Raw genomic sequence first — 14,889 nt, 5'->3', positions numbered from 1 at the left:
GGTGATGGTGGTAGAGCAGAGAGCATCCAGTACGATGATCACAACACACCTGCCACCACCCCGTCGTCATGATACCCCCTTATTATGGCCAGTGACGATGTGTTCGTGTTCGATACATTCCTGTCCCCCCTTCTGTTGAGAAATGTCCCCATAAACCGCAAACACACGCGTCGACAGGATCGATCGATGGATGGAGGCATGCTACTCCTTCCCACTGGAGGAAGGAAGCATGGAAAAACAGGAGCTGCACCCCCCCCCCCCCCCTTTTTCACGCATAATTTTGTTTTGAATAAACGACCTGAAGCTGGCCTTTGGCTGGCGCCGCAACACCTTTTTGCTCTGTTCCATGCTTTCGAAGCGAATGTCATGGTCACCACGAACCGACAAGGAGCTAAAAGAGTCGAAATATGCAAATTATAAGGTAGGTGGAAGGACGGTGCACGGTTTTGGGCGAATTTCAACGAACCCACCCATCCATCGATGAGTTGTGGTGGTGCCGCACCGAACCCCACCGGTGCCGGCTGTGTGCAATGATCGAAAGCTCGAAACTCAATCCTTCATTCTTTACTGACCGCACTCTTCGCCTGTAGGCGCGGTCTCTGTGGCTGGCTGAACGATGAGTACCGTGCCGCCCCCCCCCCCCCCCAAATGCTCACAGCGGACCACACTTTCGATGGAGAGGGGTTTGGTGAATTGACAATTACTGGTGAATGGTCCGTAGTCGCCTTTCCGTAGCGAGCGCGATTGCGATGGACTTGTCGTGGCTTCACTTTCGCGTTCGACGGCGAAAGGGGGTCAGTAAGTTGTGGCCAGAGCAAGGCAGTGGGTAAGTGGATCGAGTGTGCGAGCTAAGTGAAGCGGCCAGCATTCGTTTGAAAGTGAAAAGATCGTTGGAACGAGGTGAGTGCCGCCGGTGCGGTAATGTGTTTAGCGCCGCCGCCGGCTTCGCTGTCGCAATCATCATCATCATGTGAGAGGAGAGCATCATTGATCTTGTCGGCCGTATTATTGTTTGTTTTTGTTTCTTTTTTCAACCTCCCGCAACAGCATCAGTTGCTTCTTGCATCAGGTAATTTAAAGCTTTTGCAAGGTACGCTGCTCGCGAGAGCTCTCATTGTGTCATCGGTTTTGGATTGCAAAGTGAAATTGATAAGTTGGAGTAAAATGACCCGGAGTAACACAACTGCATCCTAATTCATTATGCCATTTTTAGCTTATCTTCTAGAAAATAAATTCTAGATTTATTTTGTTAAGCTTTCTTAACTTTTACGATTAAAAAAAAATCCCCTGCACTTATTTATCAACCCTTATATACACCCGAAATCCTATAATATATTGTCAAATGGCTAAGCTTTCATGATTCGTCTGAACACGCAAAATGCTTACTGTTGAGCAATGAAAAACTTGCACCGAGATCTGCTAGCTGTATCCATGAAGCAAATCCTAATAAAAATCCTGCCACCAAGCTAGAGCAATCCTCAGACGTTCACCCTTGATTGAGTCTCACTCCAAACCGGCTAGAGCCACTTTTAAACCCTCGTGCATCGGACGAAAAAAAAAACGAATGGAAACATTTGAAACTTTTCATTAGCCAACATGTGCATGCACAGCGCATGCATGTCCTTTCACTCACCCCCGACCATTACCATTCCCTTCTAGACCCTTTTTTCGGGTTTGGAATCACGGTATGTAGATGAGAGATAACAATAACAACAAAAAAACGCAAAAAAGAAAACAAAAAAAAAAGTTCTCAACATCATGACTCCTGCGCTCCGCAACGGCAACAAAACAATTTTAGCTACTCCAGCGGTACGTGTGCTATCAGCAGGAGCGACTACCGCACTTGAGCCGTAATACGCTTCCATGAATACGCGGACATGTCCATGAGAGCGCGTGTCCTCGTCCTTTACCCCTTTTTTTCTGATCCGGACCATCACCGAGAAAGTTTTAAACGGTGCCCCCCTCCCCAACCGGTCAACCATTCTGGGGGGTCTGTGAATGAGTGAATTCTCAGTCACGCCGCACCCACCACCACCGGCAAGGCCCACCCTCCCTCTCTCCCTTCGGACCGTAAAAGTTAATTGTGTTTCATTTGACTCCCGGCTCCACTGCAGTCAGGATCTCTCCCTCCCCTTTCACGATGGGACGAAATGAGGGCAACGAGAACGATTATCTAACTTCAAGCGCGCAAAGTTCATTGTTTATACGCCAGCTCCCCTCCCGAGGTTTGGGGGCCACGGGTCGAGATGTCACGTAAATCCTGAACAGAACTACTACTCCATGTGTTTGACAGTGGGCGTGTATGTGTGACCAGAATGAAGCAAAGTTCGTGGATAGTCTCGTTGGCCTGCTTCTATGGTTTCTCGCGTGCCATGGATCGTGACGTTAGAGTGAAATTAATTTAGCGAAATGAAATGGCATCCACACGCGAGCGGATACATGGGAGGAGAGAGAGAAGACTTCTCGCATCCCTCGTCTACTGGTTGAACGCGGCCTCAACAATGTCTTCCAAGCGAACGGCGATCCCAATCCCAATTCCAGTGGTCGGAACTGACACCACGGTGCAACTATCTCTCTCTCTTTAATCAACCATAGAATCAGGGTTATGCTTCGAGTATGTTATGACCAACGAGATCTCCTCTTCTACACCAATGCAGAAAGAAACGCAAGCTCGGACTATTCAATTCCTTGAATTTGTTGCTGAATTTACGTGACGGGAATTCTCAAGACAGCAAAACGCTCGCCAACACTGTCACTAATCCACCACAATTCCTTCGTTTGTCGCCGTAAACGTAAACGTTTAGCTAATTAGTGCCAGCATGTGCTGGCCAGCCCTAATTAATGGGATTCAATTCGATCACCGAGCAACCTTTTATCGAGCATACGACACTTACGAATAAACGGAGCAGCAGCAATGGGAGGTAAGGCATAAAAAAAAGCATCAACAACCTTGGCCGCCGTCTACAGTTGACCCTCTTCCGGTGAACGGTGGGGTACCAATGGAGTGTCGATACTCGGTCATGGTCAACGGGCGCAGTGCACCGATCGGTCGTGGCGTGAGCGGCGCAAAACCAGCTCCCAGAGGTAGGCTGTCATCTGGTTAGCGTGCTCTCCTTCTTCCTTTCTCGTGCGGGCCATGCTCATGAACCCATGAACACACCAGCACACATTCACATCATCATTGCCACCGCCACAAAATGAATCATTTGCGATCGCGATCGCGGTAAGACAGGTATGGTGCTGCTGCTGCTTCACATGATGATGGTGTGTAACCGATCGGGACACGAAAGACTGCGCACATCGGATATAATGCTTGTGAGTTGTAAGTGTAATGATGATGATTGTGGTCAGTTGGGGCATTTGAAATGACGCTTGATCTATTCAATTCATCAAGCGCTTTTCGTTGCTCTGATCGTCGAGTGTCGTTGTTACTGACCAGTCGCACGCGGTTGCTATTTATAAAGACATATTCGTCGTGTGACATCCCCCTGTCTGTGTGGTGCTCGAGAACGTACGGATCTCAGTGGAGCACAAAACACAATTAACCCCCCCCCCCCCCCCTCTCTAGTATCCTCAGTTCCTGCTCTTTATGTGCCTTAAAAAGATCGTGATTGATCACGAATGGCGGTGATAGCGATGGCTAATGTGTTACACCATTCGTTACTGGCGTTATCGTTGGTGACAATTTGGTGTTCGCTGATTGACGATCATTAAAAGACGATTAACCCTTGACTCGACCAACACTCTCTGGTGTAGTTAGTGCTCGCGGGGGGCGGGGATCCACCATATTTCGAGCTACAAGGCTATTGCCAAATCCGATTTGTACGATAGCGCGCCTAAGGTCATCTCGAGCTGCCTTTCAATTGCGTTTTGAATTTGTTTTGTGTCCCCAGCCACTGCCCAGCTAGCGATGCCTGCTGATCATGATTATTTCGGGGATATTTTTAGCTCATCCTTGATGACCGAAAGCCCCACCACGCCGCCATTGTGTCGTGAATAGCGCACGAGCCACGGCCACTTCGACAGAGCTCTCAGGGGTTGATGAGCCTGGCGATCCGACGACGTGATGTGATCGGACTATGGGCTCAGCAGCATTCGAATCGCGCAACGAATCGGACATTCCGAAAAGTGTCAAGTTCCTCCTCCGTCGGTGATGGTGGTTTCGATTGAGGCCTCAGCCGCGAGAGGCAGCCTAGGCGGACGGACACTAGGCGGAGCGGATTAACGTGCGAGACAAATTTAAATAAAACTTTTGAATCAAGTACAAGGCCGCGGCCACCCCATCTGTGCACGGCGGTGGCGGTGGCGGTGGCCACGTACGACCGTGAGGAGCTTTAAACCGGACCGCACCGCTCCTCCACTCACTGACTGACCGATTACGTCAAGCGAACAACGTGACCGGGACCGTTGCGGGATGCGACACTGCGCGCCATTCCATCAACGGCAACGCCACCAAAGTCACGTGCCCCGCGGGAAGGTGGAGAGTTGGAACGCGACAAACTTTTTTCTAATCAACGCACTGCAAGACCGGTCGCGACAGTGGCTTCTCTTCTGCATCCATGCTGATGGTGGCCATCGTCTAAGGCACACGTGCTTACATTCCTTCCGCGAATTTGCATTCTTTCTTCCCATTTAAAGCTTCTGCGGCATCTTGGAACGTTTCGAGATGACGAGTACTGTTTAGGGAATGAAGATGGAATGTCAATGGCATAAGCAATGGCTTTTAAAAGCTATGCTGTGTGGAATGTTGTGCGCGATAGGAGGCTTCAAAATTCAAATGCGATGAATTATAAACATTTGCTTCGCTTATTCGGCATCCGGTGCGGAGGAATCGATAAAAACATTTACACTTCGTCTTCCTTCCTTCCTTCCTTCTCCTCGTGTGCACGACGCACCCATTAGCAATCATAACTTGAAAATCAAAAACCAACTCGGAACGATCTCTGCACCAATAAAAAGGGAAATAATCCGTCGATAAAGCTCTGCTTTGAATGTAGGAGGACCTCACGCCTCCACGCACTCGGAGCTGTGATGATATCGCGCGATGATTTGGCTACCGCTCCAACGATCACAAGCAGCTCACCATTAAAAGTTATGCTCGGAGAATAAACCGACATAAACGGCACGGCTAGGGCCCGGGCTTAAACAGTTGTTGTCACAGGAGGAGATTGACACAGCAAGCAAACCCATGGAACCGTGCCCGGTGCGCGCGTTTGTTGAAAACGAGAGCTTGAACCAATCATAAAATCGATGCTGCTAAACCGGCTGAGGAACGTGGTGGTGCGCAACGCAGAAAGAGTATGAATGCGATGGTGAAAGTATGGCAATAATCGCCGGATGATGATTAAGATGTGGATAGCAAACGAAACGCGGGAACCCCTCAGCATCGCTGATTCGCTTCGGTCCTGCGTACGAAGCAACGGAAGCAAACATGGAGTAGGACGACGACGGAGAGAAGGAAACCATCCTGGTTCCTACTTGTTGTCACCAAATCCTGGCGCCGTTGTTGGCCCCATGATCCCCGAGAGGAGGTGTTATGTATGTTTGCAAAAATGCTCAATGTCATCGCGAGGTTGAGAGAGAAGCGTGACACCAAAACAAGCACACACCGAGCGAGGCGCCGCCTGGAGATGCAATCGAGAGATCGAGAGCAGCAGCAGTCCGCACACATGGTCCTCACGAAGCACACTGCCAACTGCCGTCGAGCGCAATAAGTGTCACTTCCAATGATTGCCCTCCTCACCAAACAACGATCACGGGCTGGCAGGTCGGTCTAGTGCGGACCAAACGACTGTACCGAGTGAGACAGAGAGAGAGCACCAAACTTCCGACGATTATGATGATTACGGTGGGCATAGATCGTGGCGAACGAGGGTGTAGACTGCGTCGTGGTGGATCGATTTTTGGGGTGCAAAAGATGCGACGCAACCGCAACGTGATGATTGCTACCGGCGGCGACTCGGCGATGATTGTCGATTTTGCTCGTGATTTCGCTACTGCTGCTGTTGGCTGGCTCCATTTGCCCTCTGCTCGGCCGCAACCGTTATCATTCCCATGTTTGGTGGTGAGAAGGGCCACCAGCACCCACACGCACCCACAGCGACTGTAATTGCGTCGCTAGGTAATATAAAGTTTGCCCGTCCGCCTGTTGGCAGTTTGATTCTCGCGCCTCGCGCTATCGAGCCACTTATCGGGTGGTGGCGGGGTGAAAATGGAACTTTGATCCAACTTTTGGCCAAGTAACTCAAACTTCCCTTGCGCCTAATGCCCTCTCTCTCTCTCTCGGGCTGGTGTTTCACCATTAACAGCCTTGGCATTTCAATCGAAGAAGAACTAGCTGCACCTGCAGGCGGTTCAAGTTTTCCGCTTGATGGTCGAGGCCTTTTTTTTGTTTCCACAATTAATCAGCAACACTTCATTCGGTGTTTGGATCATTCTTTTTTGATAGAGTACGTGATGTGTTGGTGGTATAGTTATTGGTTTTTTGTTGTTGTTGTTATTCCAAAACTGCAGGCAGTATTCGCGAGTAAATTAAATCCTTAAAGTCAGTAGCAAGTACAGTAAAATAGAGAGAACGAGTATTCTTCAATTCTTCGTTCCAGAAAGAAAAAAAAAGATGCATTAGAATCAGAAGCTGCATTTCCTTGAGCATTGCTTAAAGCAATTTCTCAAGTTCAATGCATCTCTTTCAAATGCAATCCTCAGCAGAGGATGCACACTTCAAAATGTGTACAAACTCTGAACACCTTCGCCTTCTGAATGCGATTGCCAAGTTCATTCGCTTCCCTAAACGAACATTAAATTCCGCCATTTCATTCCACGACAGTCAAAATAAAAAAATCTGCCCAAAAACAAAACACAATCAACGCTTGCCGAATGATTGGCGAATCATGTTCTCTGGTCGACCATTAAACAGCCGCACCCCTAATCTGTTGATTTGGGGCTGTGTTCCGTGGTGTGGTGAACCTCGTCGTCGTCGTCGTCTGCCTGCGAAGCGTTGACACGGCATAAAAAGTAATGAAATGCACGCGAGCTCACTTTATACCCACCACCTTCCTCGCATTAACAACAACACGAGATTGAGCACCCCTCTGCTCTCCTCTTCTCTGCGCAGCAAAAAAGCATAAATGCATTTAGAATGCCATTCCGCACCTTCTCCTACGAATTGCTTCATCATCGTGCCTCATCGGCAGGCGGGCGGGCCAGCAGCAGACAGACAGAAGCGGAAGAAGCTCATCGAAAGATGTCCGCGCGTCCATCGTCCGTTCTCTGTGCGGATTCTTTTCCTGGGATGCTTCTTTCTTTTTCTTTTCGTTTTTCTGTTTTGATTCGCGAATGCGACCGCCACAGCTCTGGCGCGAGTGGCGAGAGCATTTGGATGGGTTGCTTCGCGTTATTATTATTTTTATTACCAACCGGCCAGCCAGCTAAGGGGCGCGCCATCGCGACTTGCACTCTGCAACCGACGGAATCACCAAACCAAACCAACCAGTGCCAGAGCTCGATCCTCCTGGCCGCTCGATGAGGTGTAGAAAAATCTGAGTTTATGCTCTGCCACCCCACCGGTTTCCGGGCGGTGGCGTCGACGACGACGACGGTGGCCAAAGTCGGTCACGGCCTCCTACTACTAACCCCAAAAACCGCTTCCTCGCTTGACCACGCGACGCGTGTGTACAGGGGTGGGAATTTGGTGTGTTTTTTTTTTGCTGTTCTGTTTCCATTTCATCTTTCTGGCGATTATTTTTAGACGCACTTAGAGTCTGTCAAACCGGGCACTAGCCGGCCACCGAACCCCAGAGGGTGATGGTGGTGGCAATTGAGCGTCCGAGGAAGTCGTAACATTCCCACCTCTCAACGTGGGCACAAGCACTTGCAGAGAGAGAGAGAGAGGTGCGTCTCCATCGTCATCGGACGGTCGGTCGGTGGTTTTGTTTGCGGGATATAATTTTTTTTCGCTCCCTTCCGGGGGTAATTGCGAAGATCAATCGTGGCGGATCGTGGACATGCACACGTACAGACACACATACACATGCGGAAGGTAATAAAAATATCTTTTATTTCGGTTTATTCCACCCAGGCAGCAGTGGCGGAAATGGGTCTCTCTCTCTCTCTGGTTTTATGGTCGAGCAAATTCAATCAAGCGCCCTGGCGCTGCTAATGAAAAATAAAAAAAAGACGGAGTAAAGGGGGAGACCCTTTTCGTAATATTAATGGTACGACATTTACTAATAAGTGAGTGTTATTAGCTAAATGTGATGTGGTGGTGAATTTGCAGTTGAATAATCGAAGACGATAATACGAAATTAATCTTTCCGGATTCCGGATCAAGAAACTCGTTGTAGAACAATCATACTATATTATTCATAAATGAAATGATCATATATGTAACATGAACTAGGTAAAAATTGTGAAAAATTTCTTGTAGTTCTTAATTCTTTCAGCAACTTGATTAAATATGTTTTTCCCAGAAGCAGCTCATGAAGTTACAGTTGAAAATTTAAAAATATCAGCAAGTGTAAATCCTTTGGATGGTTAAGTAATAATTCGACCAAGGTTCACAATTCGACCATCATTCAACCGATAAACCAACCGTGCTACTTGATACCAAGCGATCAAAACCAATTACCACCGTGCGCTTGATTCACACCTCCAATTTTCGATTCGAACCCGCACCCATAATCGATATGGAGTGATAATGTGACAACCGACGGTGGTGGTGTTGGTTTTTACGACCTGGGGCAGGACCTGGGGCAACACATCGGAACTGTGGTGGCGATCGTGGATAAAATTACGAAAAATTTCAAACGACCTCCCCCCGCCCCTCCATTCGGCGCCCCTAACGGAGCAAAAGATGATGGTATCGCTGGTTCGGTGCGTAACGTCCCGCGGCGTAATCGTCTCGAAAGTGAGAAGTCGATAGGCGAGGCAGGACAGGGAGCATCTTCTTATGCGGGCGTTAAGAAGCTGTGAAGCTGATACTTCCCCTTCTAGCAGCAGCACCAACAAACGATAACACGATAGAGGGGCGCGGTTGCACGCGGTGCGTTGCTTCAAAAACCCACTTGAAGCGTTTTACCAGCGATCAGATACTTGACAGCTTCTTCAACAGTTTCTAAAACCAGGGGGTGGGGGAGAAAGACGAACGATGAGAATGGTTCGATCTTTTGGATCTTTTTTTGTTTTGTTTTTGGGAAGCTGCGCGGCCGCTCGGTGGTGGTGGTGGTTTATGCTTGCCAACACACTTCACTTTCCAGATGCCCTGGGATGATGATCGAAAGGGGTCTCTGGGATCGGTTTCGTCGTAACGGCAGTTCCGAGGCGATCAACAGAACCATCAACACGCGAAAGCGAAGCACCACACACCTCCCTAGTGGGGTTATTTTTCGGGATGGGTAGAGCTCTTATGCAAAACACTTGCTGGGGTGTCGAGAACCAACCACCCTCCACCCACCCGTTGCCTGGCTGTTGTCGATTGGGTTGAAAAAGATGAGAGATTGTGTGTTGTGCATTCCTCCCTCGACCCCTTTCGTTCAAAAGAGGCGTTAATTGAAATAACATGTTCCATTCAAGATCGGTACCGCATTCTATCACCATAAAAAGATAATGAATGATGGCGAGCACATTTGTGCAAAAGCACGACGTGAATCCGATGATTGGTTCCTATCTCAAGTTTCTTGCCACTACTACGCGCACACGCTCTCTGTTTCTCTGCTCATCAAATATTGCTCAGGAAAGAAAAGAAAACGATGCCCGTGCTAAGTAGCTTCCCCTTCTTGCTTCATAGCTGAGGGGGGATATCAACGAATGTCTCCGTCATAAAAAGGTGGATTGATGAGGGATCTTCCTCCCGGCAATCAGCTGCGCTTCACCATTTCGCTTGGGATTTTGAGTCGAAGCCGAGAAGAAAGACAGTAGGACCGTACCGTCCAAGCCAACTCTCATCAACTTCATCACCGCCATCATCATCTTCAGTGACATATTGCGTTGCCGGTCACACACATGTCTTCATCTACATGGACGGGCCCGAGAGGTTAAGAGAGGGTCTCTGAGGCGTCTACACAATCAAACACCAAAAACGCTAACGAGATGACGCTTCTTACGGCCGACTTCCGCTGCAGGAAGGATATCTCCGGGGAGCGAGACCACCGGGTCGAGTGGTGGTCATCTGGAGCGGCGGTGTTGCGTTGCTTTGCGACACTTTCGGAGGACCTCCCAAGTGTGCACGGGAAATGTGTGCCATCTGGGTGGTGGTGGTGGCGGTAGTAGTGTTCTTGGATCGTCTCCACCCCCTAGATGCGTATTTTTGGTGAAGTGAATGAAAGTGACGCTGTCCGGCAGTAGTGTGGAGGAGGGAAAAGGGGGAGACACAAGCAGAACTCGGATGGTGCTGGACGGTAAGTGGAAAGTGAGCGACGAGACTAATGATATGAAAATATTTACACATCATCAAAACTCAATCCCGAACGCTTGACACTCACTCCGCTCCTCTCCATTTCTCTCTCTCTTTTCCTCTGTCTTAATCTGCTCCCACTGACAGCATCATATCGGATGATGTTGCTGCGAGAGACCACCAAAGTGGCTTGGGACCCAAAATGTCCAATCCATCCAGGAGACAGGGGACAGGGGACGAAAGATATACGCACGATGTGACATCGACCCGGTTTCGAGTAATTAGTCCCTCAGGAGAGGGCACTTTTCCTCGACGAGATGGGTTGGGTAGCGTCGCCGTTACCATGTGTAATACCTTTTTTCCCCCCCGGGGGCGAGGAAACTCGGCCAAGATCTCCGGTAAAGTGTCCCATTAGTAAATGACCCATTCGTTCGGAGGGAACAGAATGGATGGTATTTGAGGTTTCATTTGAAGGCAAAACTATTACTAATTTTGACCAACCTCACTACTGTTAAGCGTACAGACCACGATAGTATTCATCTGTCATGTTCTAAGCACATACAGATCCAGTTCTGAGTTCTGTGAGATAAAGTTCATCGACTAATAAATTGAATTAGAGAGAATGGTACTTAGATAAAGTGGTTTTATAGAACTTGATGTACCTCATCACGCTTGGCATGCAGCATAAACGAAATGGTTTGATTCAACTGAAACAATCGCCATAGGAATTGTTTCCGATAATTCTTTTTCCGTTATTTATCGAAAAATTCCTTGCTCAGGGTTTGGAATACGGAACAAGAGCATACAGAAACTATAGGAACGATACTATACGGAACTATAGACGCCAGTTTGCAGTCTCAAAGTTATAGAAATGATCAGGAATGATTGACAATCGACAATATCTGAAACCGAAACATGGCAAAGGCAAGTAACATGGCAACAAGAATGTAGAACCTAATGAGTTAATCATTCCGAGTAATAATTTCGGTTTAATTTATCAAATTATGCTTCAAGTTTTGAAAAAAAAAATCAACTATGGATAGATGTGGCGCATATCCTTTCAGGACGCATAACAGCGGAAAATTGGCCTCAATCTCATTCCGGTTCCGAGGATTTTCAAGGTGAACTTTACAGTTCAAAGCTTTCATCGTCTCCATAAATCTCACATCGCTAGGCGAGGCGGTGTTATAATGGAACGGGGGCCTGCCCGAGACGATCATCCAGCGGACGCTTCAAAACGCGCTCCAAGGATTCCGCAGTAATTACTGTGCTTCATAAAATTATAATAAAAAATGGAGCAACTAAACCGAGGCCTACCTCTCGGCTACCACCATTTAACTGTCCATTCCCAGTGGCGCTTTACCGTGATACGCTCCTTCTTTCACCCTTACACCTCACACCTTCTCCGGCTCTTGTCGTCTTGACACCCTTCAATGCGACACTAAACGGTTCTGTACTTTGAATATTCATTACCGGCGCGCCCTGTATAACGAAGCACACCTCTCTCCTAGAGCGGAAGTAGCTCGTTCCATTCCGGGGCTAGTGAGAGAACGAAAGAGGGAGAGAAAGGCAGACGGGACCTTAAAATGCCAAACCGTACCAGTGAGCGTGTAGATGGATCCTTCAGTTGTCCTTCACCGTAATGCCACACCTCAACGTCCACAACGGTTGGTCCGTACGGCATGTACCATAGCCGGTCACATGGCCGAAGTTCTATGCAACAACCGGAGCGAGCCCATCTACGAAGGACTAGCGACACAATAGCGTGCGGCTTCAGCGAGAGAGCCTTTGGGGGGTTTGAGGAGTTTGTCACTATTTTTAGCTGGCCCTAGGAACCACCCCACCGTTCCCCCGGGGGCCTCTTCGCAGGAGGTCGCGCAGGAGAATCTCAAGACACTGCAGCAATCCCAGTGGTGAAGCGAGCAAACTAGCCAGCGAGACAGTTTTTTTGTGCCGCCTTGAAGAAGGCTCCCGGAACAATGAGTTGCTGCTGGTGCTGCTGCTGCTACAGAAGCACTTATTTCGCTGCGCTACGCTTGAAATCATTGATCTCGAGCTAACTACGCTGGTGCTCAAGGCAGGCACAACTTCTCCGTCCACTCTGTTCCACCATACAGCTTGAGTGCTTGCTTCTCGGTTCCATTTTTCATCACGTGCCCGATTCATCACGCTTCCGGGATTTTCCCGGGCTCGCGAATGAATGGGGATGAGTAGAAAAGGGAGCTCCCGGTCCTCCCATCGTTCCGTTCCAGTGCAGGACAGGGTGAGGTCCTGTATGGCCTCCTCCTCATGTTCTCTGTCAGATACAGGCCCTAGATTCCTTATCCTCGACTATGCGCCAGCAATTGGCCGGAAAGGAACGCGGATCTAGGGGAAGACGAAGTGTTCCATGCAGATCTGAAACTGCCTCTCGTCAGCAGAAATAGCAAAGGTGATTGCGACCGGTATGCAAAAGGTGGTGATGCTGCGCTGCTGGTGGCAACTCAGGAGCGCGCCTAGGAGTCTATTTTTAATCCGACTCTAAACGTCACCAGCAACGGTCACGCCATCTTCTGCGGAGTTTCGGTGCGCCAGGTATGCCCCTAAAGGTCGCTCCTAAATGTGACACACACCGGATTCTCTCTAACTCTCTCTCTCTCTCTCTTTTTCTCTCTGTCTGTCTATTTCGCTCTCTGCATACCATCAGATTTTTCACACCACAAGTTTCCACGTCGCTACTGATCCAAGCAGCTTATGAAGGGGTGAAATCGAAGATACTAGAAGGGGGCGCTTCATCTAAGGGTAGGCGCATCATCCCCTGAATACCATCACCCCGAGGAAGCTAACCAATTCCTACATACAAATCAGACGCCAGCCATCTCGGTTGAGCCGGATCTCTTTTTACGCGTCTCTTCTTGGTAGTCAACCCATATGCAGGAATGACTGTTGAAGAGGAAGAGATGTGTTGTGTAGGTGTCGTCCTCTCCGTCGTCGTCGTCGTTTAGTGTTGCGCTTCACGTGACGGATAAAACCACCGGAAGACGGCCGGATACAGTAACATGAATTGAATTTCAAGAATTCTCAACCCATTTCCGTCCTCCTTTGCTCCAAGCTCCCACTATCTCGTGGAGTCTCGAGTTGCCTAGATTTTGAATGTGTAGGCGAAGGATACACCTGAGCGATTTTTACCAGTCGCGTCTTCCCTTTGATTACATACCTCGCCAGCAACATCAGGATGGTAGAATAGAGGTGATTGGGAAGGAGAGCTTATTTTTATCTTCTCTTCCAGCTTCTCCGCGGCTACCACCAGAGCGGTCGAGGTTGTGAGCGGTAGCCACCAATAAATCACCCAAAAGAACCACAGACACCACTCGCTCACGGCGCTCTGGGAGAGCAGCGGAGCATTTTTTGGAACAAACAAACAAACAAATTGAGCGAAGGAATGCGGAGCTCGAGGCGCCCGGGCTGATCGCTGTGAAAAGGTGAGGTTCACGGTGATTAATTCAACAACGCCCCCTACTACCTAGAGACGGAGTGCAACAGAGAGCGAAAGAGAAAGAAAGAAAGAGAGATAGAGAGAGAAAGAGAGAGAGAGAGAGAGAGAGAGAGAGAGAGAGAGAGAGAGAGAGAGGCGTTTGTGTTTGACCAATTTGTAACCATTTTTCTTTTCACTTAGCACGAGGAAGGATGGGCAGACGAACACAAAAACGACTCCCTGCCGAAAACGAAGGCGATTACTGGCCATTAATTTATGCTGGCGCAATTGCTCTTCTACACCTGAGTCTTCCAGTCAACCAGTCACTCTCGGTTGGTCCGTTGGCTTGTGTTGCAACCCTCTCTATTGGTATTAAGGTTGCAAGACGCGTTAATTATGCAACACTGCCCTTTTGATTGGACTCGTTGCCCTTGATAATTGCTTTATGTTTATAGGATTTTTTTTTTGATAAACTTTGGGAAAAAGTCTGTACAAAAATACTTCTTCCTTTCTGTTGAACTGACTGAGATTATTGGCCTTGACAGGATATCGAATCGAATTCGAATCGAAGAGGCTCTCTGTCAGAACGATAGAGATCGATTTACTCATTCAATTTAATCGTGAACAAGCGTACGCATGTGTGTGTCGAACGCTTCTAACTTAACACGCTTTTGATCTTTCCTTGCTGGAAGAATTGGTAAATATTCGATGGATAAGAATTTGATTTGCTGGAGAAGCCCACTCCCTCTCCCTTCCTTTGCTGCGTGCTAGGGAAGAGCTCAGATTACATTCGGCAGCCGCCCGAGAAAACTCTGCTTTCCGACCAGAATCTCCGCAGGAAGAGCGAAAGCGCTTAAAGGATCAAAGTTTGATCGGCCTCTGGGGGAGGCGGTGTTCCGGTTTCGTATTTCTCGTTCCGTATTCCAGGAATCTGGCTTTAATCATGATGTTACTACTGTCCCTTACGCTGTTCTATTCTGTACGAGCGGCAACGGCTGCGATTTACTGTTTTCCCCGCTGCGAAGCTTACGCTCCGGGCTCCATA

At 48.6% G+C, this 14,889-nt stretch overlaps 1 protein-coding gene across 12 annotated transcripts in view; it reads right to left on the bottom strand.

Moving 5' to 3' along the window:
• The window catches only part of LOC126572641 (RNA-binding protein Pasilla), an 88,475-nt gene that overhangs the window by 18,084 nt on the left and 55,502 nt on the right, over positions 1 to 14,889 (bottom strand). The gene's annotated exons all lie outside the window — the stretch shown is intronic.

Source organism: Anopheles aquasalis, chromosome 2, assembly GCF_943734665.1.
Source record: "Anopheles aquasalis chromosome 2, idAnoAquaMG_Q_19, whole genome shotgun sequence".
In the NCBI taxonomy this organism is placed as follows: Eukaryota; Metazoa; Arthropoda; class Insecta; order Diptera; family Culicidae; genus Anopheles; species Anopheles aquasalis.
The sequence above is the reverse complement of the archived record's forward strand: the minus strand, read 5'-3'. Positions and strand labels throughout refer to the sequence as shown.